Consider the following 23,267-nt stretch of genomic DNA (forward strand, 5'->3'; position numbering starts at 1 on the left):
TGACCTCCCGGTGGAGGGGACAATTTGCATATTAGCCTTTTGTTATATAGGATTTGGAGACATGTTGGCTCATGAATAGCTACTCCTTCTCTGCTCCCCACCAAAAGGGTCTGCCTCCTGCAGCTTTTCCCTGGTGTGGTCAGCACTGATGTGTATCGCTGCTTTTAAGCAGGGCTGCCATTGATTCTTTAGTGTTTCTTATTTCTGTCCTAGGAATGTCTGTTTCACATCATTTTGGAAATAATAAATGGATGGGGTTTCAACTTTCGATGGCATTTAATATTAAGTCTGTTTCATGTGTGGCATTAATGAAATTGATTAAGGAAAGGATATGTGGCTGTCCTTAGTACTACAGACTAAATTATTCTGGGGCTCCTGAGTGCACATGGTTCAATTAAACTTCCTTTCTCCTAACAAAGTCAGACACGCCCATGTGACTTATTCTGGCTGAAGAAATAGAAGCAGAAGTTATGTGTGTTACCTCTAGGTGGAAACTTTAAGAAACAGTATGCACTTTGATATATTTCCTTTGATTCTTTCAAGGCTAGCACCGTTCAGCAGAAACATAATGCAGGCCATATTTGTAAGTTTGAATTTTTAGTATTCACATTTAAAAAATAAAAGAAAAATATTAAAATTAATTTTAGTGATATACTTCATTTAGCCCAATATATCAAAAATATTATTTTCACAGGTAATCAATATTAAAAATTATTCATGAGATACTGTACATCTCTTCTTTCATATTAAGTCTTTGAAATCTGGAATTTTATACTTACATCACAATTCAGACTACACACATTTCAAGGACTCAATAGGCAGATCTGGCTAGTGACAACCATGCTGGATAACACGTGCCTCAGCAGCCTTGAAATGTGGCTAGCCTTAATTGCAATGTAAGTATGAAATATATATATATAATTTATATTAAAAAATTTTAAACTTTAAAAGTCTATGACTTTCAAGACTTCAAAAGATCCTTGGGTGCCCACTTTTTGATGGGCAGCAGGCTAGTCCCCAAGGAAGGCACATTCTCTAAGGCTCATTTCAGATGTGGTCAAGGAAGATAGTAGAACAACAGAGAATCAAAGTACACTCTTAGCCCCTGAGCAGGGGTCCTTAAAACACTTACCCAGGGAGAGTTCAGAATTCTAAATGACTGCTGTGTGTCTATATACTTCCCCAAATTATAGCAAAGAGATAATATTAAGGCATAAAGAGAAAAGATTGGAGCAGCTGAGGGATGGTAGAGATATCTATATCACAAAAGGCTTGTGGTTTTGACACCGTAATGGCAGAACGACCAAACAACTGACCACCAGGAGGTACTGAAGCACCTCTTGAGCCCTCCCCCCACGCCTCCCCTCCTGGGACACCGGCAGCATTGGCGGAGCGTTGCGGGGTGCCGGCAGCATCCTTAGAGTGTGCGAGGCGTCGTGGGGCAGTGGACATGGCCCTGATGGCAGGCTAAGCCTAGGGGCTCCTACACGCACACGATTTAATCATGTGCTGGGCCTCTAGTTGAGAATAAAGGGATTGAGACATTGTGGATAAGCAATTAGATTCTCTTTGGAATTAGACCTAGGCACACTGGCCATTGGGCTGATTCCCAGAACAGAAGCCCTTAACAGATACTGCTCCACTGGGGCCATGGTGTGTGTGTTACAATAAAACAAATCAGACCTGGTGCAGGTTATCGTTAGGACCTGCCATCTCTGTCCACATATCAACCAGGCTCATCTTCATAAATGTCAGTCAGACTGTGCCACTCCCCACTGAAATGCTTCAATGCTCCCCACCCCCTCTACGAGAGAATTCAAGCTCCTTGGACGTGGTATCCAAGGCTCTTCACGATGTGACTCCTGTTTTCTTTTGAAGCCTCACTTCTTGCCACTCACTTCCTAATGTTTTCTGCTTCAGGAAAACCAAAGGATTCTGTGTCTTGCTCATACCACGATGCTTCTCTTTATTTCCTGGAATCCCCTCCTTCCTTTTCACCTGGCTAATACCTACTAATTGCTTAAGATTTAATTCAGTGCCATCTCAAAGAGGTCTGTGCTGACTGCCAGGATGATTAAATGTTCTTATTTGACTCTCCCCAACACCTTGCACTTCTATCATTAAACTTACCACTTCGCATTAAAATTATTTATTTATGGGTGCCTTGTTCTTAGGGGCTTGGTGAATGCTCAATAAATGTGTCTTGAATAAATATTTCTGGAAGACAGAGCTAGTGACCCCAGAGAAGAATGGATGAGGGAATCCTTTCCAGAGAGCAGGGTCCATCTGTGTTTTCCCCACTTGAACTGAGGTGGGCCCCATGGCTGCTCTCATGAATAGAATATGGTGGAAGTGACTCTCTGCCAGTTTCAGGGCCCAGCCTTAAGACATTGACAGCTTTTACTTGTTGTCATGTGGGACACTCACTCTTGGAAACCAGCTTCCATGGAGAAGTACAACTACCCTGAGGGTACCATGCTGTGAGAAGCAAAAGCCCTGTGTACAGGAAGTGGAGGGTGAGACACCATGTGGAGCAAGATAGAGATCAAGGAGCACTGAGAAGCTACATATAAGTGTGACATATGAGGCATCCCAGAAGTGGACACCCAGCCCCACTGACCCCAGTTGATGACAAATGGATCAGATACAAGTTGCCCAGCTGAGGTCATCCAGAATTTTCCAACTTCCAAATTTTGAGCAAATAAAATACTTGTTTGGGATTCTTCATTTGGTGGTAGTTTGCTATGCAGCAATAAATAGCAGAAACATAAGTTCTGTCATTACAAAAAACTAAAATATGTGGCATTGATTTTGACACTGGACAGTGGTCAGAGACTGAAAAGGCTTAAAAGAGAGTGCAATGGAGGCTGGAAGGACGGCTGTTATTACTAAGACTTGGCAAGAGGGCAGCTCATACAGTGTAGTTGCAGAAGATTTAGCAAAGGTGTCACCTGACACATTTTGAAAAGTATAAAATGCAACTAATAAACTAGTGGATCTTGGTAAGCAGATTTTCAGGCAGAATGTTACAAGTGTCCACAAATTCTTGTATCTGCATACGATAAGGAATAAATAGGGAGAAATAAGCTAAAAAGTTATTTAAAAATTTTAGCAGAACTGAGAGAAAATACATAGGACCCGTCATTTGCTGATTTCAAAAATAGAATGAGATTCAACTCAAAAACAAAACAAAACAAAACAGGATGATTTCTCATCTGTTTTCCAGCTAAGAAAACATTTTAAAAGCAAGAAATATCCTCCAGGTAAAGATCAAAACCAGGGCAGTAAAAAGAAGTCAAAGCTGCAAGCGTCAATCTCCTTGATAAGATATCAGAAGTTGATGGCCCATGGATCTTACCTGCTTGACAAAAGATTTTAATAGTGTGCCTTATGGTCCTTCTTGGTTAAACAACAGAGATTCTAATACTCTTAAAGATACTGCCCCTCCTTAAGCAGATTTGCAGGGGGCCAAAGGCAGAGAGCTCACTCAAAAATATTTGTGGGCATGACTCTTATGTAATAGAATAGATTATAAGTTTGATACACAAGAATCCTATGATGTTTTTAAAAGAATTATACCAGCTTGGACTGAAAGGGTCAGAGGAAACATCAATTTAAAAGAGGGCTTTGGCCCTGGCTGGTGTAGGTCAGTGGACAGAGCGTCCACCTGCAAACTGAGGGGTCCTGGGTTCGATTCTGGTCAGGGGCACATGCCCGGGTTGCAGGCTTGATCCCCAGTGGGGGGCATGCAGGAGGCAGCTGATTAATAATTCTCTCTCATCATTGATGTTTCTATCTCTCTCTCCCTCTCCATTCCTCTCTGAAATCAATAAAAATATATTTAAAAAATAAAAATAAAATAAGTCTTTCAACCACTAAACTAAGATAGGGATGATTCAGGCTAAGAAACTCACTCAGCAGAAAACACAGGCTATTTCTTATGGAAAATGAAGAATGACTAAGGCAGAACCAAGAGCCCAAAGGTCATAACCAAGGGCCACTGAGAATCATACCAAGGATGCAAGACCAAGGCTGAAACAAGGACCTGGCAGCGTGTTTCTAGCTGGATCTCATATCATTATGGAGCACTGACTGCTCCATGCCTCCTACTTCCCCCTTTTTGAAAGGGCTTGTCTACACATGCCTGCCCCAACATTATGTGTGTGTGTGCGTGCGTGTGTGCGTGTGTGTGTATGTGTGTGTGTTTGTGCAGGTAACTTATTTTTAAATTCACGACTAAGAGGACACATACCTGAGGAACCAAACCCAAGGAGGCTTATCTGCATCTCGCCCTGAGATCTGTCATTTCAAGCCTAAGCCTCATGACATAATAAGGTGAGACTTGTGGGGCCTGTGGACGGGGGTTGGCACATTTTGCATGTGCAAAAAATATAAACAGTTTGTGACCACCTGGCAGACTGTGGCAGATTAAAGATTGATACTTTTCCCATGAATAAAAGAGAATCTGCATCCCGCCCCTTAGATCTGATTAGAGTCTGTGACTGTTTTGAGCAATTGAATACGGCCAAAGTGAAGTTGCAGCGGTTTTTGAATCTAGGTTTTAGGGGATTGGCAACTTTCACTTCCGGTTTCAGAGCCACCACTTGAGAAGTACACTGTCCTGATCCACCATGCTGTGAGGAGCCCAACCACATGGGGAGACCCCGGAGGATGAGACCTCATGTGTGGGGAGAGACAGGCCAAAGACATTTGTTGTGCCTCATATGAGTGGAAGAGTTATCTTAGAAGTCGTTTATGTAGGCCTCGTGATCACAGTGATGACTTACGGATCAGAAACAAACTCTTCTAGAATTAATGGTATATAAAAATCACAAGCAGAATAAATTGGCTGTTTTAAGCCACTGAGTTTGCGGTAGTTGATTATACAGCCATAAGTAACCAGAACAACTTCTACTTTGAATTCAACTATTTAATCAAAAGCACTTGCTCTTTTCATCCATGGAAATTGTTAGTTATATGAAATTTGCGTCTGCCTGATCTTATGATTGCTGGCCAATAGATGTGACAGAAGCGATAATGGCTCAGTTCAAGGGGCCTGTGTGCTTCTGCTCTTTCTCTTGGAAACTTCGGAGCTGAAGGAATTACTCATCCCAGTTGACCCTTTGGCTGACCCTTCAGCTGACCACAGACTCATGAGTAAGCCCGTCTGAGATCATCTGAGCCCAACCCAGACGCGAAGAACACTCCCAGTTGGACCCAACTAAATTGCCAACTCAAAGAATCATGAACTAAAACATGGTTGTTGTTTTAAGTTGTAAATTTTGAAGTGGTTTGGTAAGCAGCAATATTGTTTACTGGTACCACAACCGTTGGTTAAATTTGTTGCTGAGAACGAAGTAAAAAACTATGGGTTGTTCTGTCCAGTTTTAAGTAATTTCTTTACTTTTTTTTTTTTATAAACTAACTTTTAGTATTTCTCTGTGTCAGGATACAATGTGACATTCCTGACCAAAACTCAAACCCTGAATCTAACTATAAGACACATTAGGCAAACCCAAATTGAGAGACATTCTTCAAAAGTGTCAAGGTTATAAAAGACAAGAAAACATAGAGAACTTACTACAATTTGAAGGAGGCTAAAGAGACATGACAACAAAAGGCAACACATAATTCTGGACTGGATCCTTTTAGTATAAGTAGCGTTTTTGAGACAACAGACAAAATTTGGGTGGAGTGTATGAATTAGATGCTAGTAGTGCATTAGTGTTAATTTACCTATTTTGATGGTTTATTATGATTATGTGGGAAATATCTTTGTTTATAGGAATTATGTACTAAAGAATTTGCAAGCTTTGGGGCATCGTATAGACAACTTACACTCAATGGTTCAGTTTTTAAAAAGTTGAAAACGAAAAGAAATAGTATAGAAAAAACATCAATAGTAGGGTAGTTCTGATTCTACAAGATAATAAAAAACAGGTACTTCCCACATAAGTTAATAATTTATTACTGCCCCCAAAGTGCTGCCTGGGATCCTGTTTCCATTAATTTAAATCAGAAACATTATATGGTTGGTATATTAACCCAAAACACCTAATTTCTCTAACACAGAACCAAAACACAATAAAATGTCTATGTATCAGGAACATTGTGGTAGTAAATAATATTATATGCTTAAAGCATCAATTTCTGATGACCAGATAATTAATATGGTTATTTACAAACTTTTGCTTTGTAGATAACATTCCAAATATAATTCCTGTGCTGTCACTTTTGTTGTATGTGCTTTTCAAAATGGTTTTCACAGTGTTCGCTTCAGCAGCACATATACTAAAATTGGAACGATACAAAGAAGATTAGCATGGCCCCTGCGCAAGGATGACACGAAAATTTGTGAAGCGTTCCATATTTTTGTGGATTAGAAAACTGTGAAAAAAAAAAAACAGATTCCTGGCACATGCCCTCACCCCATATGCCAGGGGGTAGGGGAGGCAGGGGGAAGGTCAATGGGGAGGGGGGAGACATATGTACTACTATTTGTAATACTTTACACAATAAAATTAAAGAAACAAAACAAAAAAACAAAATGGTCTTCACATTTTGATATTGATCCATGATAATAAAAGCATAATATGCTAATTAACCAGACATCCTTCCGGAGGAAGCCTGGGCTGTGAGGGAAGCCCGGGTTCCTGGTGCCAGAGGGAAGCTGGTGCTGGCAGTTGGGGGAAGGAAGGCCTACTTTTGCATAAATTTCATGCATTTGGCCTCTAGTATAATTATAATATTCCACTAATTTTATTTGACTCAAGACTTATTTTTATTATTCTTTATAAACTCAATAATTATTCTATGTACAGTAGTTTTGTTTAAAATATGGTATTGAGCTTTTGTTATTGTTGATTTTAGAGAGAAAGGAAGGGAAAGGGAGAGAGAGAGAAACATTGACTGATTGCACTGAATCTGCAACCTGGGTCTGTGCCCTGATTGGAATTGAACCTGTGACCTTTCAGCGCATGGGTTGACTCTCAAAGAAGTGAGCCACACTGACCAAGGCAAAAATATTGTTTTAGGGAAAAATAACTTCTATACACATAGTGTTGAAAAATATTGTACTGAAAAAAAGTGTGTTCAAAGAAGTTTGTGTAGTATATTCCAAGAGGCATTCTAGTGAAAAAGAGAGACATATGGGTTGTGCCTATCCTATATAATAAAAGGCTAATATGCAAATAGACCAAATGGTGGAACAACCAGTCGCTATGACACACACTGATCACCAGGGGGCAGACGCTCAATGCAGGAGCTGCCCCCTGGTGGTCAGTGCGCTCCCACAGGGGTAGTGATGCTCAGCCAGAAGCCCTGTGCTGGGCTCACAGCTGGCAAGCGCAGAAGCAGGGCTAAGAGCCTCTCCTGCCTCCATAGTAGAGCAAAGGATGTCTGATTGCTGGCTTAGGCTCTCATCCCCTGAGGGCTCCCGGACTGCAAGAGAGCACAGGCCGGGCTGAGGGACCCCAGCCATATGTACATTAGGGGCAACTAGGCTGGCAGGGGAAGGCCGTTAGGGGTGACCAGGCAGGCAGGCAGAGGCGATTAGGGGTGATCAGCCAGGCAGGGGAACAGTTAGGGGCATTAGACAGGTAGGCAGGTAGGTGGTTAGAGCCAGTGGTCTTGGATTGTGAGCGGGATGTCCAACAGGCAACTGGACATCCCCTGAGGGGTCCCGGATTGGAGAGGGTGCAGGCTGATTTGAGGGACCCCTCCCCCCATGCACGAATTTCATGCACCAGGCCTCTAGTTTCTTATGAAGTTACAATCATTTCAGCTATACACCTTAAACAGCTCAGCAGAACAGAATATATTGGTCACCAAATGTAAAAATTATATCCATACTATACAAACTTATACACAGCAAATGAATGAGATTATTGGCTAGCAATAGAGAAATCAATTTAGATTGATATATAATTATGAACACTAATTCCAGATACATTAGTGTTAACTAGAAAATCTAGAAGAAAACAGAAATGAATTTGCCAATTTTATGCAAGAAGAGTTTCCTAGGTTTAGAAGTAATACGTCAATGAAAAAAATACATGAGTTGATTATAGTGAAGTTTTAAAATTCTGTGTGTATGAGTTTAAAAGTGAAACCAAATATTTACAGCAAATAGGATACCAAATATTCAATATAAGAGCTCTCACAAATCCATAAGAAAAATGTAAGTCACTGATAGATATGTGGGAAACAGCACAAAAGACAGCTTCTAAGAGAAGAAATACAAATAGTGAGCCAAATTATGGGGAAAAATAACTTTGCTAGTAGTCAAAGAAATAAAATTCATAACTGGGACTATCATGGCCATTTATTAGATTAGAGGAGTCATTAAAAATATCAAAAAATTCAATGGCATAAGGGTGTGGTGAACTGACTGGGTACTATGCACTTAACTAGTGTTGGATAAAAAGCAGAACCCTTTAGAAAGTAATTTGGCATACTGACCCGAGTTATAAGTGTTAATACTTTTTGACTCACATTTTGGAATTTGGTATACTTTTTTTTTCACAAAGATGATCATTACAAAATTGTTTATAATAGCAGAAAACCATGTCTGTGTTGGAGTAGGAGGGCAAATGAAATAGCTCATGGTTAAGTAAGCTAACCATATAACACTTTATATAATAGTATGCAATCATTAAAATAACTCTGCAAATAAACAAGAGTGATGCTATATGCTTTTTAAAATAGTAGAAGTCAGAATTCTCTACCCTGTGTAATTGCCCAACTTCATCACATAAGAAACAACACATACAAATAAGTCATGAGATTATAACCAGAACACAAACAGTGGATGTGAGAAGTGATGAGATGATAAAAGATTCTTTAAAAAAAGGTTTTCTCTGTTTTTTTTTTCCAAATAAAAAAAATACATACATTGCCTTTATAACTAAACAAAATAAAGAAAGAAGAAGGAAGAGATGATGTTCTGGTGCTTACAGTCAAATGGGAAATTTTTCCTATGCAACTATTCAAATAAGCATTACCAAAGTCCATGAAACACTCACACAGATGCTGGTGACTGCACCCTGGACAGCCTAACTGGATCAGAGACCACTGTAAAGAGCCAATATCCTACAAGGAGCTGATGACAGCTCTAAATAAGCCTGAAGTCATGTACCAACCTGCCCAAGGAGACTTTCCATATAGTCATAGCTGCTGTAATACATTACTAGGCTTTAAACACATCAAATGCATACTGGTCAGGAAATAAGCCTGGTAGTTAGGTCTTTTTGTTTATGTTCAACATAACGTGTGTCTGTGTTTTTCAACTCGGTTAAGGTCACAGTGTTTTTCTATTATAAAACTGCTATTAGGAGAAAGAAAGATCAGCATCCACCATACAGTGTGTTTTTAATGTAGGAGCAATCAGGAGACGTGGGGTCCATTTTGTTGTGGTTTGTTTTTCAAAGATCATTTTAAAAATTCAGATTGAATTTTAAATCAAGGAAGCAAATTGGTGATATCATTTTACTTGTAGTTTGCTGCTTCTTAGAATAGATGATGTTTAAATAGAATGCAATATACAGTGAAGGGTAATCATCCAGTTCTATCAGCAAAATGCCAGAGGAGAAGGAATATCTTGTTCTCTTTGAATTGTGTTTTTGCAATCTGAGATTCAAGTTCAGGTTTCTTGAGGCACCCCTGGGGCATTGAATCTGAATTAATTACTGTGTCCAATTTCCTCCACCTAGTCCCTAAGACAAGTGCAAACAAGCCAGCAATGGTTCCCCTCATGACCACTAGAGATTATATCAAAGGAAAGTTTGAAGTTGTAGAATGTTCTACTGGTAAGAATTTATCCATTGAGGAAGAACAAAGGGAAAATCAGGTTGGCACAAATTGGAAGCTATTGGATACACTCAATATCTTCTAGTTGAATTCACACCTTTCAGGTATGGATTAAAACACATCACAAAGAGCTTTGTTATTATAATTGAAGGAGGTGGTTTCTTTCTTCCCTCCTTCCCTTCTTTCTTCCTTTCTCTCTTTTTGTATTCTAAGAGAAATTAGCTGGATACTTAATTCGGAAGACAGACCTCATGTCAGGTTGCATGTGTGATAGTTGGGGTTGCCACCCATTCCTATGGGGAAAGTGATTCTTTATGACAAGCCTGAGAATTGTCCTCCTTAAAGAATGACTCATGAAAACAAAAAGCAAATCTAGGCTTTTTTGAAGCTGTTTTAAAAAGACTGGTACCAATGTTCACATTATCTTATTTCCTGTGATATCTTTTTAAAAATATATATATTTTATTGATTTTTCACAGAGAGGAAGGGAGAGAGATAGAGAGCCAGAAACATCAATGAGAGAGAAACATCTATCAGCTGCCTCCTGCACATCCCCCACTGGGGAAGTGCCCGCAAACCAGGCACATGCCCTCGGCCGGAATCGAACCCGGGACCCCTCAGTCCGCAGGCCGACACTCCATCCACCGAGCCAAACTGGTTTCGGCTCCTGTGATATCTTATTCCCAATAAATAATGAGTGGATTAACAACTCATTATTATGATAAAAAGGAATTTCATCATTTTTTCCTCTAAAAGCAGACACTTGCTCTCAGATTGTCTTTCTGTCTTGGCTGTGATTCTCTATAAAATTTATTGATGAAGCACTTCCTAGGCTGATCCTAGGGGAAGTGAATCGGAATACCTTTTCTTATTCTCATTATTAGAAACACTAAAGAAGAATCCTCTCCTCTTTAATTCAAAATTTGGGGCAGAAATTTGAGAATGACTTTGAAAATCACCGATGAGGTGAAGAGAATGCCATACCGAGTTTAATTTTTGTATAAGGGAGTATTTTAAAAATAATGTGTTACTATTAATAACAACAAATAAAGCAATAAAAGCCAACTACTGGCAGTGGGGAAGCTGGGCCCTGAAAGCACGTCTCTGGCTAGTGTCCTTTTCTGACACAAAACATTGTATCTGTCAGTTGTGTGTTAATAATTATGACTCCCCAACCCCAAATTAGAACAGATTCAAGATGGTTTCTATACTAACATAATCCTCACTTACATTCCAATGTTACTTTCTTGAATCAGAGAGAAAGTTGTAGGCTTTGGGCTAATATTCTGGGGGATTGTGGCCAATCTCAGGTACACCTATTGTTATGGGGTGAATTGCGTTCCCCCAAAAAGATCTGGTGAAGTTCTAACCTCCAGTACTCTCAGAATGTGACCTTATTTGGAAATGATCCTTACTGATGTAATCAGTTAAATGAGGGTAGGCCCCTAATCTGACTCGTGTCCTCATATAAAAAAGAATGCCATGTGAAAAGACAAAGACACACACTAAGGAAGACAGCCAAGTAAGGACAGAGATAGAGACTGGAATTGGCTGCCACAAGCCAAGGAATGCCTGGCGCCACCAGAAGCCAGGGGGAGGCTAGGAAGTGGCTTTGGAGGGAGCATGTCCCTGATCACACCTTGACTTCAACTTTTGGCTTCCAGAACTGTGCGGCAGTACATTTCTGTTGTTTTAACCTATCCAATCTGTGGTACCTTCTAACAGCAGCCCTAGGAGGCTAATCAACCTATGGAGGTGTGCTGTGCCTGGGTGAGTGCCATTAAGTATCATGTCCGAGATACCATTTCTGCAGAAAGAAAATGGAGAGAAAGAGAAAAACGATTTTCCCCCCAAAAGCTGTATAGATGTTTGGGGTTGCTGACTATGAAGTTTTGTGAATGGCTAGATATCTGAAAAGTTCATCCTCAAGTTCCCTAATGTTCCCTGAAGGCCCTGCTGTCTCCACTCTTGTAATCCATGTCCTGATAAGGTTGTTTAGATGGCATACGTGACCAGGGTGACCAAGGCACTCAGGCAGTGACCAAGGGCCTGAGCCAGGAGTCTGCTTCTAAAAATTGCTCCCAGAAAATCAAGATTGGATCACGATAGGCAAATGATCCTCGTTTTAGCTCTGGCTTAAGGATTCTCAGTTGGTTCTGCTATGGGGTTAAAGCCGAAAGGCCTGTGGTGACTGAAGCTGACTGCTGAGGGCTGGGCTGTGCTGAGAAGGATTCTGGTGGACTCTTACTAGTGAACTCACACAGCGTATGGAAATGGGGAATGTTGAGCCTTGGCCTTGGATTTGCTGACTCTGGGCCTCCTATAGGCTAAAATCAGTTAGTGATGGTAGACTGAGAGTTACCTTTTCATAACCAAGTAATCCAAGATGTATAGCAGTTAGTTTATAATTTACATCCCAAGAATCCTGGTGTAGGAAAGATTCACAACCCTCAACAGTCACCTGGTTGGCTTGTAACAGTCAGAGTCTGGGAGAAAGGGCTTTCTCTAGCTGAACAATTGAGGTGATTTTAGTCAAAGGACTATTTGCAAAGATGTTGGCAGGATTTAGAGCAGGGGTCCTCAAACTTTTTAAACAGGGGGCCAGTTCACTGTCCCTCAGACCATTGGAGGGCCGGACTATAGTTTAAAAAAAAACTATGAACAACTTCCTATGCACACTGCACATATCTTATTTTGAAGTAAAAAACCAAAATGGGAACAAATATAATATTTGTATTTGCACGTGGCTCGCGGGCCGTAGTTTGAGGACCCCTGATTTAGAGAGAGCAACAAAATGTGTGGCTTACTTTAGGCAGCTCAGAGCAGGGAGCCCTGTCTACACTTCAGGGGAAGGGAGCAGTTACCAAAGCTGGGAGAGAGCTGTGTGGACCAGCCTCCTGAGAGGCGCTGTGCATTCAGGAGAGGCTTACAGGCCAAACAAAACCAGGGAAATGAACACCCAGCTTCGCTCTCCTCCTTCACTCCATCTCCTGTTAGTGACTCGCCTTGGGTGAACCCAACCAGAAGCAGGAAGGCTGGGGAGTCCAAGGATACAGTCAGCCTTTGGGGGCACTGAGCAGAGAGTGGGCACGAGGGTAGAGGGCACCTCCCAGCAAATGGGAACTAACCAGTACAGACATCGTTTAGTTAAGAACATTTTGGTTGCAAGTGACAAACCCTATCCTAATCTCACAGACAAAAAGGGGATTTACTGGAAGTCTCAGTGGCAAGTGCATGAGTTCATCTGAACCTCAGAAAAACTTAACTGGACAACACGTAAGCATTGGCATCTTGGGTTTTCATCTCTGCTTTTTTCTCTATTTAGTTTTATTCTCTTAAGTCAGTTTCATCCATGGGCTTCTACTTTTATACCTTCAATACCAAAGGGAGACTAAATCCAGGGTGAAATATCTCAGGACTGAAGGTGGTAGGGGAGGTTTGGAGAGCTAGAGTTATCAGGAAAGGTCTCAGGAGAGGAAAAAGAAAAAGAAATGAGTTAGAAATGGCTTGAAGGAAGAATGGAGGTGCCATTATCTCAGATCAAACAGAGGAGAAAAAGAATGGACGGGGGATGGGGGAGGCTAACATGGAAACTTTTCTGGGTGTTGGAATGCTTTACTTCCTAATTTGGGAGGTGGTTACATGGGTGTGTGTATATTATATGTATCCTATATAATAAAGATATAATATGCAAATGGTGTTACACCGTGAAGTGTAATGACCGACTGAGTAATGACCGGATCATGAATCAGCAAGAGGGTGGGGCAGTGAGCTACAAGTGGGCAAGGGAGAGCTACAGGAGGGGGCAGGGCAGCAAGTTATGAGATGGGGCAGGAGGGAGATACAGGAGGGCGGGGCAGCAGGGGGAGAGCTACTGGAGGGTGGCAGTGAGCTACTGGCGAGCTACTGGCGCACGGATTTGTGAGCAGAGGGCTACTAGTATATACATATATGTACTAATTGGGATGTGTACTTTTCTACACATTTGTTAGACCTCAATAAAAAAAATTCTCTTGAAACAATGTCAGGTCTTTAAGCCTGGCAACAGGGTGCATTGAAAAATGAAGGAAAGAAAAACTTCACAAGTGATAACTACCATTTACGGAGCCTCTTCATGGAACCAGGCATTTCCCATAATCTCCAATACGCAACTCAACTTGAAAGCCCTGATCTTTAATGAGGAAGCCTTCTGAGAGGGTCATTAATCCAAGGACAAAGCTGGGAAGTGGTGGAGCAGGGATCTGAACCTGTGTGCTTGCTCATTCCTCACGAAGATTTCTATTGGGCCTAATATGTGCCAGACCCTGCAGTGAACAAGCCAAAGTTTCTGGCCTCAAGTTTTAGTGGGGGAGACAAGCAGCAAACAAGTAGCATTGTGATAAATCAATGAAAGGAATGACAAAAAAAAAAAAAAAAGGAAAGAAAGAAAGATCTCAGGATGGTTTGAGTCTCACATCTGACTCCTAACAAGCCAGCTGTGCCCAGGGCTTTAGGCGCTGGGATTGGCCCACCCCTCTAGGTCCATGTGCGTGGAGTGGAAGGAGGAAGAGCTCCCCAAGGAAAAGGCACCAATCCCAGGAAAAGGGAAGAGTCCTGGGCAGAAAGAGAATAGGTGTCTACCACAGGGAGAACACAGAAGCAGAGATGAGGATGAGGAAATCAAAGAGGGGGAGGGGCATCCTGCTGTGTTTCCCATGATAGGAGCTCTGGCTGCGACTTTGGAGAAAGGGTGGGTTGGGCTTTACCTAGAAGCTGTGACTTTTGCTCAAATTATTCTTCCTATCTCTATGGCAGATACCTTCCTGACTGCCTTTAAGGTAGACAAAAAGGGTTAAATTCTCAGCCTGTGTCTGACCCAAGATTGGCTTTCCCCTTGGCTCATCATGGCTCCATGCAGATTGTGGCCCAGGCCTGCCAGTTCATTTGCTCTTCCTGCTATGTTGGCCAACTCCTTTCCATGCATCTCCATCTGTCACGATCCTACTCATCATCCAAGACCCTGCTCAGATCTCACCATCTTCACCAAAGCATCCCTGCTCCCACCTGCAGGAAGGAAGCTTTCTGTTCCCAGTTCTTCTGTTACTATCAGAGAGCTATTTAAATATTCATCAAGGTCAGCTTTCCATCAGACTTCTTTATCTATGTCAGCCTCCTTCACCTGACAGTAGATCCTAAAGGGAAGGGGCCATGCCTTCTGTGCACACCCTCACACCTCACGCCCACACCCCTACACCCCCACAGGTCCTGTGTATGTTCTAATTGCTGAAAGAACCCTGGAGCAGTGGGAAGGAATGGGGGTTTGACCCCTGTCTCGTGCCCTTCTCTTCCACTTTACATTCCTCCAGTTGCTTTTTGCTTCCCCATTTTTTGGTTATAAATATGGTCACACTGGGATATATTTAAGATGAGAGTTTGGCTTCCTCTCTCCCTCCCTCCCTCCCTCTCTCTATTTCTCTTTCTCTCTCTCTCTCTCTCTCTCTCTCTCTCTCTCTCTCTCTCTCTCTTTCTGGCTTTTAAAAGCATGCAACCAAAATACTGACTCCTAACTCTACCATGGTCAAACATGTGACTATATTTCCTTTTAGAAACTGATGTGGCTCATAAATGCCAGGGTTGAACCCTTTTAGAGAATGATATTTGCATAGGAATATTTGGAAAAGTATTGATTATTAAGCCATTTGGTCACATTTGCAAAGGCAGGAAACATCATTTGCCTATCTAGAGGGAGAGAGCATGATCAGACCTCTGCAGCTATTGCTACATTAGAACCCTTTTGTTCAGAGACATTTTACTTTCACGCTGGTTTACACTTGACTGTTAAGAAACGGAAGTAAAACTGTTCAGAATGTTGACTGAGGCTCAATGGGCTTTCTTTCCTTCTTTTTTCTGGTGTTAACCACAGGTGTCTTTAACTGTTCAGAGCCTTTCTAAGTGACCCTTTCAGTTTCTATAGCTACTACTTTGTGGACTAAAGTTCAACAGTTTGTGGGTTGGACATTTTGACTTGGTAACCCCTAAGCACATTATGAAAAAAAACCAAAAACAAAAAACCAATGCAACTTAACATCCTTGTGAAGATAACTGCTGAAATCCAAGTACACAAAAACTCTTGAGTTTTATGACTACTAGTTACTAGCATATCTGTGTCAGGCCATAGTAATCAATTAAATAAAATGTAGCTTCTAGTTATTAAATAAAGTCGAACTTAAAAAATTTATCAGAAGAGGTAAAGGAGAGGACTTAAACGTTTCTGTTATGTCTAGGATGTCAAACAAGCAACCACACCTCCCTCGCCTTCCTCCACCAAACTAAAGAAGGAGAAATAAAAATAGGAAGGAAGAACATCTTTAATTTAGCCAAATAAACTAGAAACTGTTAACATTACTCTTCCTTTGGATCTAAACCCCATCATGACATTTTACTGAATCCACACTTCCATACTCATCACTGTAATTTTTCTAGAGGTAAAACCGAACAACAAATGTGACGATGTTGAAGGGAGGTTAGGAAAGAGGACATTTAGCATTTCTAGCTTCTATAGTAGAAGATGGCAAGGGAATAAAGAAAGTTAGAAATGACAGCTGGGTTACCCAACTAGATAAGAGAAGGGCTTGGGCACGGGCAAGGGGTGGAATATATTGGATATGCTGGAGGAAGGGCAAATAGATGACATCTCACTGGGGCTGAGGTTAGGTGAGAATCTTTAATAATAAAAGTGTAATATGCTAATTAGAATGGACGACCTTCTGGACGAAGCCGGGGCTACAAGGGAAGCCCGGGTCCTGGGTGCCAGAGAGAAGCCCAAGTCCTGGATCCCGGATCCCAGAGGGCAGCTGGGAGAAGGAAGGCCTACTCTTTGCATGAATTTCGTGCATCGGGCCTCTAGTTAAGAGATAAGGTTAGAGAAACAGCTTGCACCAGGACCTTACCCATCAAATAAAGTAGTCTAGAATTTATCCTTTTAGCAATGGGGACCACTAGATATTTGCGAGTGGAAAAGTGACACTAAAGCAGTGTTTGAGCACCAATAATCTGGCAAGAACATAGAATGTGTTGAAGGAGGAAAGCCTGAGGAGGAGGTGAGGCCATGGGTAAGAGGACACGAATTGGAATGGTGATTCTCAGTGGTATGGAATACAAGGTATGATTATGCAGAGATGATTGAGCATGAATGTTCAGGACTCGTTGGCTGATAGAGGGAGCATCAAGGCTGACTTTGCAGCTTTCCACCTGGGTAAGGGGGACATATGTAAAAGAAGTAGGAAACCAAGAAGGGAGCTGGTTTTTGGAACAAGATGATTAGATCAAATTTAGATGTGGCATTAGCGGTAGAGGCAGCAGGATGAGCAATGGAAACATGGAACAGGCAGATAACACGCAGCTCACAAGATACTGAACATTAAGAATAACGCCGCCTCTAGTGCTGCTCCCAGAATGTATTTGGCACAGGAAGTGTGATGATGTTTCCTAGAGGAGAGTTGATGGATTATTTCAGAGAGAGGCAAGTAATTCTGTCCATAGTCTGTACTTGGCAGAAGGGAAGCCTGGAAACTTTTTTAGATTAGTAGTAATGGCCCTAAAGAAGAAGTGGACATCCCATGGTAAGTAGGATGAAATATCCAAGGATATCCCACAATCTGGGAGAAGAGAATCCAGGCTGTATGACAGTTGAGACAATTCCCACAACTGCACGCATTAGTGATGTCACCAGTTTCGGAGTGAGAAAGAACCAGATAGTATTCAGAATCATCTGTATACTTGTTCAGTAAACTTCAGGTGTAGTTCCCTTTCTAAAGGGTGCTATCATCCCAACAGATGCTTTGTCAGGTTCCATAAAGGACCTCTATGTAAACTGTTATAGATTGAAACTAATCTGGGTGTATGGGAACTAATACAGTCAAGATGCTGTGTCAGAACTGACAAAGCCTGGACAGGCACTTTAGAATGCTTCTTTGCCAGGCGTGTGTTGGCTGGATCATGCCTGCTGCTGCAGAGCCGATGCTGCCTGACGCTAGAGTTGAGCTAAGGGTGATTGCCATGCCTAGTCATTCAGCTTGAGGTGGAGAGGATTTGATTTTAAGCGTTTTTTAGAATAAATGTGTTCATCAAATTTACTGCATGGAGTAGGATTATGTTTTTACTTTAAAAAGTTATTAACAAGAAAAACTGCTGAATGCCCCCAAATTAAAATATTTGTTAAAAAATTTTGTTGCTCTGGCTGGGTGGCTCAATTGGTTGGAGCATCATCCCCCACACCAAAAGTGTTGCGGGTTCATTTCCCAGTCAGGGCACACACCTAGGTTGCGGGTTCGATCCCTGGCTGGGGCATGTACGGGAGGCCATCAGTTGATGGATGTTTCTCTCTCTCTCTCTCTCTCTCTCTCTGCCCAAAATCAACTTTTTAAAAAGCGTATCCTAGGTGAGGATAAGAAAAATGTCAAAGGGAATAGAAATAAGGTGAACATAATCATCCTTATAATAGGATGATAGTTTTGTTAAGTCAATGTGAGTATCTGACCTGTTTCCAGGGTTTTCATCTATATACTGGGTTGCCAAGGCAACCAAGAAGCATGCAGTAGGACTTGAACACCTAAACTAATTTTATGAATGTCACCTACCACATTTCTTTTATCTTGTGTTATACAAAGCCCAGAGCCTAGCAAGCATTTACATTTTACTTTGACTTATAGTTTGAATGCTGTTTTCATTTCATAGTAAGGATGGTTATGGATATATCTTATATAGAGTTACATATGAACTATTTATGTAAAATATGCAAGATGTATGTATGTATCCATGTATGGGAAAGAAACTGTTAAGTGTGCCTATTTGTAAAATTTTAATGGGGCAATAGACACTGAAGAAAAAAGAACCCAAAGAACAGACAATAACAACAACAAACATTTTGATTACCCACATGTGAATTAAAATTAAAGACTAAGTTTTCTGGATTTTTCTAGAAGCAGCAGTCATGTTTTTAAAAAAGTCCAATTGATATCAGAGATTTGCTGAAATCCCATTGTTTGGGGCTCTGGCACTTTTACAGTAAAGTCCTTGTCATTCAGGGGCATCTGGAGGACAGATGGCTGGGGCAGAGGGCACAGATGTGAGCAACAGCTGACAGTGGCTGGCCAGGAGACCTCCAGGGTCCAGAGGACACAGGTGCTGGAAAGCCCATGGGCCCACCTCAGGTAATCAGTCAGGAACGGGGCAATTCAACCCAACAACATGCACAGTGGTGACCAACGCAATCAAACCTCTGTCTTCACCTTTTCAATGTGTGGCCTGGGCAGAGCAGAACAACTGAGATCTTGTCCTTTGGCCTTGACAAAAATGCTTGAAAACTCTCCACATTAAACTTTGAGCCCTACTGGGAGAGGCAAGCTGTTTTAACTCCTTTCTTGCTGTGGGTACCTGCTGCTGTTTACAGAGGCCTCTCCCAGCTGACTGAGATGCGTGGCTAGGATTCCTATCTCATGGTGCCTAAACCGTTTACCTGGTGGGTCTCTGATTCCCTGACCCCAGGTTTCCTCACCTGATTCTTCCTTTTTCTCCTCACAGCGTCTGAATTTGTCTGTCTACAAGACCTTGCTGATCCTCTCAGCACTCCCCAATCCCTTTTCCTAGTTGAAGTCCCTCTCCTGGCTCCTAAGTCTACCCACATTATACATGAACATGAAGACCTCAAAGAATGCTAGTCCTCCAACACTGTACACCGACGAATCAAGGCTGGAATATGTCTGTGATGTTCCCTGTTGCTTGCCTAGCACTTAACAGCGCCCACACATGCCTGACACAGAGTAGACATAAACGAAAGAACAAAAAATTAAAATAAGTTGATAATGTAGTATTTACCCAAATAGGAAACTTAGACATAGTTTTAATATAGATTGAAACAAAAAGATGTTTCTATTTAGCCAGCTTATTAAAAAAATTTAAAAATGAAAAAGTTTATATATTTATAGTTAATTGAGATTTAAATTCTAAGTGTTTTTGCCCTGCCACCTCAATGTCCCTCAAACATACCAGGCCTTACTTCAGGGCTTTCATATTTGCTCTTCTCTCTGCCTGGAATATTCTTTCCTCATTTACTGCATGGCTCACATGTTCTGGAATGTTCTTTTCTTAGTTTCTTGTGTGGCTCATGTGTTCACTTCCTGTATGTCTCTGCTCAAATGTCCACCTGGCAGATCATATACTCATGGGTGCATTTCTGTCTCCTCCCACTAGAATTTGCAAGCTTCATGTGAGAACACCTTTATTTTCTTCACTACCAATCCTCACTCCCTGGAATGGTGCCTGATAGGTGCTCAGTAATATTTCAATGAATGAATGACTGAATGTAGAAACTTAAATATGCACTTCTAAATCTGATGCTTAAAATGACATTTCTCAATCAGTAATTCAGTTCAGCTAGGTAACTGTTATTGTTAGACTACACAAGAAATTATGAAAGGAAATAGCTTTATTCTTTTTAATGTTATTGCATTTAACAACAAACTAAGCTTATATTTATAAACATTGTGACCCGGGGGTATATTTTCTTCACTTTTATTTACCCTTTTGATCCTCGTTAATCTATTCAAAAATATGTTACTTCTTACTCAGCAATATTTTCTCCACAGGCTAAATAAGACAGAACATCTGCCTCCTAGATGCATATAATGAATCATAAAAGTACACACCCAGGTCAGGTATAGCAAAAGCAAAGATCTTCAAACACACTAACATTTAACCTGTAAATGGATCTTTCTAGTGGGCTTTTGACAATCTGATAGCTAAAGTACACTTATGAATTAATGTTTCTAAAGCCACCCACGAATCATTCATGAATAATTCTATTAAAAATAATTTTTTCTCAGAACTAATAGGAAGTCCCAAGCCAACACCATGAGAAAGAATACATCAAATGTGGGAATTTGTCATATCATATATTAGACACCAGATTCTAATCTTGGAATTTTTTTTCTAAGTTCACAAAGTATACATGCACTTGTCATTCATGGGAGGACGATGATCAAAATGGATGTAAAAGGTTATAAACAAAGATCAGAATAATAAAGGGCAGGAGAGATGACAATGGTGATTCAGAATGTCCAGAGAAAATTGTGTGGGTCATTGAACAGTGATCAGGTCCATAGGTTTCTGTTTAAGCCACCTAAACAAGATTTACACTTTATTCTTTAGTTATTGAAACATAAGGCAGAATCTCCTGCTGCTTACTCTCAGGTAAGAACTGTTACTAAAGCTTCTACAGAGAAGTCCCAAGGCCTCTTTCTCTCTTACTAGAAGCTAGATATAATAAATAGAACCCTGGTCTGGGGTCAGAAACCCACCCCCTTGGCCTTAGGAAAGTCACTCAACTTCTCTGACCCTCAGTTTCCTCATCTGTTAAATAGAGATGATAATAATGTTATATCATAAGTCTTTGTAATATTAAATAAGATAATATACATACAGAAGTCTAAGCTCCAGACTGGTGAGTTAGTAAGTACTCAATAAGTTAATGTTAATGACTACTTGACATTTTTTCTGCACCCTCACTCTTTCTCTTTGCTCCCACTCTTTTCCTTTGTTTTTCCCTCACCACAGAACCCAATTGTAATGATTATTTTACAATAAATAATGTAAATATTTATTGAGCATCAGTCAACCACCATTAAATAATAGTTCAGAAAAGTCAATACACATGTAAAGATTTACTAAGCAATTATCAGAAGCAACAGGCTGAGAGACGCTGTGTACTTGGTCCCTGCCCATTGGGTAAACAATCCCGCAATGCAACTGTCTGGGGCAACACGGCCATTGAATTGCTGATGGTAGCTGACCTTCCAGGAGAGTAAAAACCTGCAAGGTTGGGTCCGAGGTTCCTGGGTAAACGCTTCTAGGAGTGGGAGGTGGAAGGGGGCTCATTCCCCTGCCTCCCAGAGTCCCTGAGCTCAGGGGATCAGGCTCTGTGAACTCTGGGGCAACGACTCTCTCAGGGATGTTTCTGAGAAGTGGGCATATCTAGAAGAAGGCTGTGTCCTCCCAGAGATGTCCAGCTCAACTACGGCTAGACAGGGAGTTGCCAAAGCGGTTCATGAAACCCCCTCTCTGCTCTTTTCCTGCTCCTACCTTTGTCCTGGGCAGTCTGCTCCCCACTCTTACCACACCTTTAAAATTCTACTTAGTCATTCTGAAATTCTTGAAGTTTCCCAAAGGAACCTTATCTTCTCTGCTTCATTTATTAATGACAGAGGAAGCAGCTGTGTAATAATTTTCTTGTATTATCTCCTATTTATCAAGGCCCACCCAACTCAGGTGCCACCTCTGGGCAGTCTTCCTTTATCCCCATCCTTACAGGGGCCCATGTGTTCCCATGGCCTCAGTGTTTGCGGTCCTCATCAGTCAGTACATAACTGCGACAACTGCCCACTCTCCTAGAAGTGCCTTGAGAGAAGAAGCCAGGCTAAATAATCTCTGTGCCCTCACCTTAACACAGTACAGTGCCCGATGCTTAGAAAGTGCTTAGCAAATGTTGGTGGAACAAATCACTAAGATTCTCCACTGCCCTAACCGGTTTGGCTCAGTGGACAGAGCGTTGGCCTGTGGGCTCAAGGGTCCCAGGTTCGATTCTGGTCAAGGGCATGTATTTTGGTTGCGGGCACATCCCCAGTAGGGGGGTGTGCAGGAGGCAACCAATCTATGTTCCTCTCTGTCTCTCCCTCTCCCTTCCACTCTCTAAGATTCTCCACTGCTAGCCTCTCTGCTCTGTAAGTAAACTGTTGACTGCTCTGCCTCAAAAGTTCTTAAAATAGTGTTAAAAAGTGCACACTTTCACCTGTCTTCTTGGGTTGACTAGATTAATGCCTATTTGGCAATGGAAGTTTGTACGGAGACTTAAGTTCCTTGGAGGTAAGGGCATATATATTTTATTTTTATTTTTAAGTCCATGTATATTTTAAAAATTCACTAATGACTATGACCTGTGGTTACTGCCACATCCTTTCTTTTTAAAAAAAAATTCTTTTATTGATTTCAGAGAGGGAATGGGAGAGAGAGATAGAAACATTAATGATGAGAGAGAATCATTGATTGGCTGCCTCCTGCTTGCCCTGACCAGGAAATGAACTGTGACCTGGTTCATAGGTTGAAGCTCAACCACTGACCAACGCTGGCCAGGTGCCACACTCTTTTTGTATGCTGCTTATAGAGAATATAGGTACCCTGAACTACTTAGTGAAATGATAGAAATTTTTTTAAATGACTAAAAATGACCACATATTATCCCACATTTTTGTCAGATGAAATAAAAGAGATATTCTGGGAGAGAAAAACACACACACACAAAACCACCCCAATGGAAAACTAACCATTGATTTATTCACATACTCCCTACCCTTCAACAAGGGAGAACCACCTTCTTTTAAAAAGTGTAGACTGCCAAATGTTTCCTTTTTCTTTCCTGAAATAATATG

At 41.3% G+C, this 23,267-nt stretch overlaps 1 long non-coding RNA gene across 1 annotated transcript; it reads left to right on the forward strand.

Annotated features, from left to right (window-relative positions):
- Window positions 1-17,329: 17,329 nt before the first annotated feature.
- Window positions 17,330-19,738, forward strand: LOC107183917. The gene is made up of 3 exons (XR_001514742.1): window positions 17,330-17,408; window positions 18,873-18,998; window positions 19,369-19,738. It is a non-coding gene; the product is annotated as an uncharacterized LOC107183917 (long non-coding RNA).
- Window positions 19,739-23,267: the final 3,529 nt, after the last annotated feature.

The sequence above is a fragment of the Myotis davidii genome, unplaced genomic scaffold (genome assembly GCF_000327345.1).
Source record: "Myotis davidii unplaced genomic scaffold, ASM32734v1 scaffold2723, whole genome shotgun sequence".
NCBI classification, from domain to species: Eukaryota; Metazoa; Chordata; class Mammalia; order Chiroptera; family Vespertilionidae; genus Myotis; species Myotis davidii.